Genomic DNA, 4020 nt, shown 5'->3' with positions numbered 1-4020 from the left:
TGGCAAACATTTCCCCATCACAACCTTCTCAGTCAATAGTCGAACTATAATTGGTCATTGGCTGGAAAAAAAAAAAAAAGAAGCCACACCTCTTATTTAATTCATAAATAGCCATGATTATTTTTCTATGACTCTTTAATGCCAATGCAAAGGTAGACCAGTCAGCTTCTGGCAGTCTCAGGCACTGGCTTAATTCTCATTTAGCCAAAAATAGAAGCCATCAAAATGAATTATCCACTACTGGATACATCATGGTAAATGAGATTGTTCTCACTTTTCTAGGATGTTGTTACTTAATTTTCCCAAATCATTTCTTCTTATCTTCCCCTACAATGAAAAAAAGAATTAAACTGGTTAAGGTTATAAAAAGAAAAAAAAAATGCCTAGAATTTGAATCCCCATAATCTGCACAATATAGCACACAATTTAACTGCTTCCTCAATTTAAAACAAAATTCTATAAAATATAACATCTACATTGTAGAGATAATTTCTTCTTATCTGAGGAAATGAGTAACTGGGAAGCAGGTACTTAGGGAGAGGGTGAAAGTCCACATCTATTTCTATGCTGAAGTTGTGGCAGGTTTTCTCATCTTAAACGTTTCTGCTGTTGCACCAGGCCCACATTTTCATAGACTCTAGCACTGACTTCTCTCATTTCTGCACAGGGTGGCATTGGAGTATAAGGCAGGAGGGTGCTATGATCTCCACTCGTCTGGTCCACTACAGAATACTTAATGTTTGCATATTCGTGCCCTTTCCTCTTGCTTTTCTGCTCTTCTTCAATCCTGCGCTGTAGTGTTTCAATATAATACTGGACCTCCATATAGATAAATCTGTACTGTGCTTCTGTCTGGACCATCCCTGACCTCTGAGACTACACCACGTGGATAGTTTTGGGAACATTAATGTTGCAGTCAACACCTTTCTCTCTGATTATGTCAATAAGAATATCAATCACAATGAAGGTCCCTGTCCGGCCAATGCCAGCACTGCAGTGTACCACAACTGGCCCTGCATCCATGATGCTCCCCTGCTTATGGTGCACCTCCTCCAGGAAGTCCAGCATGCCCCCGGGGTCGCTGGGCCCTCCGTGGCCCAGCCAGGTCCGAAAGTGGTATTGTCAGACCATTCTCTCCATATTCCCTTGTCCAACCTTTGAAAGTTTAAGTTCTCTTAGCTTATAGTCATGAGTGGCACTTTCTTTGACGTTCCTACCACACATGATGCCATATGCTTTTAGAGCATACTCATCAGGCCAATATTTGACACATTTACTCTTTCTTCTCTCCATTTCTTTCCTTGTCATGACAATCACCTGGGAGTCTTCTTGGAACACCATCCGCCAAAAGTTGTTCACCGTGTTTTGCAGGCAGCCTTGTGTGGCAATGTAACTCTTTTTGGGCTTTGAATTGTTGCACATGCTTTCAAATTTAGTTGCATTGATGAAACAGGCTGACTGGGATCACCGTTGTGTAGGACAACCAAGGATTACCCAAGATTGAGTAATTAATTAAGAAAACAGAGGTTTAATGGACTCACAGTTCCACATGGCTGGGGAGGCTTCACAATCATGGTGGAAGGTGAAAGGCATGTCTTACACGGTGGCAGGCAAGACGGAATGAGAGCCAAGTGAGAGCAGAAACCCCTCTTATAAAACCATCAGTTCTTGTGAGGGAAAGCAGAAACCTCTCTTAAAAAACCGTCAGTTCTTGGGAGGCTTACTCATTACCACAAGAACAGTATGATTTGCCTCCATGATTTATACAGAACAAAAAATATTTCCTCTCTTTGATCAGTTAAAATCTCTATGAAATATTCTATTTACCAACATTAAATAATCAACAGAAGTAATTACCTAGGTGTTTTCCCTTTAGCTATTTCATTCACTTTTTCCTGGGATACTGAGGCCATGGAAATAACCAATATTTTTGTGGTGAAAAACAGGGAAGGCTCCTTCTAGCAATCCAAATCAATCATCCCAAATATCTAGGGTTTCCTCAATTTGCCACAATGCAAAGATCCACACAAAAGGACCTAAATCGTACATGTAAATATTGACATTTACTACCCCAAATGTAAAATAACTGAGAGAGCTCTTAGCCTGATTATCTTCTAGTTATTGACCTAAAACTAATAGACAGTGGTCAGAAATTCTCAAACCTGAGTATTTTGCTGGTATTTCAGAGGAACTAACAGTTTAAGATGAATTATTTTAATTTTGAAAGTAATCCACTTTGGGAGGCCGAGATGGGTGGATCACGAGGTCAGGAGATCGCGAGACCATCCTGGCTAACACAGTGAAACCCCATCTCTACTAAAAAAAAATACAAAAAACTAGCCAGGCGAGGTGGCCGGCGCCTGTAGTCCCAGCTACTCCGGAGGCTGAAGCAAGAGAATGGCGTGAACCCGGGAGGCGGAGCTTGCAGTGAGCCCAGATGGCGTCACTGCACTCCAGCCTGGGCGACAGAGCGAGACTCCGTCTCAAAAAAAAAAAAAAAAACAAGAAAGTTATCAGTTTATGCCAAGGGTCACAATAGCTATGGATATCCAAACTCCTGGACCATACTCTCAGGCACTCTTTAAAGCTGAACACTCTTGATATGGTTTGGCTGTGTCCCCATCCAAGTCTCATCTTGAACTGTAGCTCCCATAGTTCCCATGTGTTGTGGGAAAGACCTGGTGGGAGATAATTAAATCATGGAGGCAAATCATACTGTTCTTGTGGTAATGAATAAGCCTCCCAAGAACTGATGGTTTTTTTTAAGAGAGGTTTCTGCTTTCCCTCACAAGAACTGATGGTTTTATAAGAGGGGTTTCTGCTCTCACTTGGCTCTCATTCCGTCTTGCCTGCCACCGTGTAAGACATGCCTTTCACGTTCCACCATGATTGTGAAGCCTCCCCAGCCATGTGGAACTGTGAGTCCATTAAACCTCTGTTTTCTTAATTAATTACTCAGTCTTGGGTATGTCTTTATTAGCTGCATGAAAATGGACTAATACAACTCTACCCCTTAGTACCCAAACAAAACACACTAATAGTCAGAGGCCCATTTGATTTTCCTGTTATTTAACCCTGTCCTAGAGATAGCTTAAATTAGTTATGTCTCTGAGTACCACTCAATTTCTACAACGACTACCCCTATGTTTTCTCACTGTCCAGTCTTTCATGATCTTCAATCATTCAACATTTATATTTTCTTTTTACAAAGTAGTTGAAGTTTCATATGACTGTCAAAATCTGTCTCTGTTTGCACTGCTATAATAAAATACTGAGATTGGGTAATAAAAACTTATTTCTCATAGTTGGATGCTGGGGAGTCCAAGATCAAGGTGCAGGTAGATTCGGTGTCTGGTGAGAGCTGCGCTCTTGTTCCAAGACGGTTCCTGCGTGTTACTGCATCTTCACATGGCAAAAGGCGGGAGGGCAAAAGGGATGAATGCTGTGTACTTACAAGGCAGAAGAGATAGAAAAAGGCCAGGCAGCTTTCTGAAGTCTCCTTTATAATGGCATTAATTCCATTCATGAGGACAGAGCCCTCCTGGCCTAATTATAATAACTCCCAAAGCCCTCACTTCTTAACACCATCACCTTGGGGTTTAAGTTCCAACATATGACTTTTCAAGGGACATATATATTTAAACCATAGCAGAATCAAATGAATTGTTTTTTTTTTAATTTACATGCTTTTGAAATGCCTTTGAACATCATTTACAAACATGGCTCAAATGGGAGATATTCTAACAGATATTGAAGAATTTCAGTAGTTCCTGATTTGGTTACTTTTAGCTCTTAAATCATCAAGTTTGGTTACTTTTAGCTCTTAAATCATAGTTTTTCCTGTCAAAGAGTTTTCCTGCCAAAACGGTATGATTCTAACTCACCCAGAATAAAGTCCTTAAGTATTAAAGGATCAGTCCATTTACATAAATACAAATATGTGCTTAAGCAGAATACAGTAGCATAAAATGTGCAGCTTGTGGTGAAGCTTAAGGCTGATTTGCGGCATGAACACAGTTC

The 4020-nt window shown here is 40.5% G+C and overlaps 1 pseudogene; it reads right to left on the bottom strand.

Annotated features, from left to right (window-relative positions):
* Positions 1 to 588: 588 nt before the first annotated feature.
* LOC111542196 lies at positions 589 to 1490 on the bottom strand (annotated as a pseudogene).
* Between the last annotated feature and the right edge of the window lie 2530 nt (positions 1491 to 4020).

The sequence above is a fragment of the Piliocolobus tephrosceles genome, chromosome 2 (assembly GCF_002776525.5).
Source record: "Piliocolobus tephrosceles isolate RC106 chromosome 2, ASM277652v3, whole genome shotgun sequence".
Taxonomy (NCBI): Eukaryota; Metazoa; Chordata; class Mammalia; order Primates; family Cercopithecidae; genus Piliocolobus; species Piliocolobus tephrosceles.
Note: the sequence above shows the minus strand (reverse complement) of the source record. Positions and strands in the feature narration are given on the sequence as shown.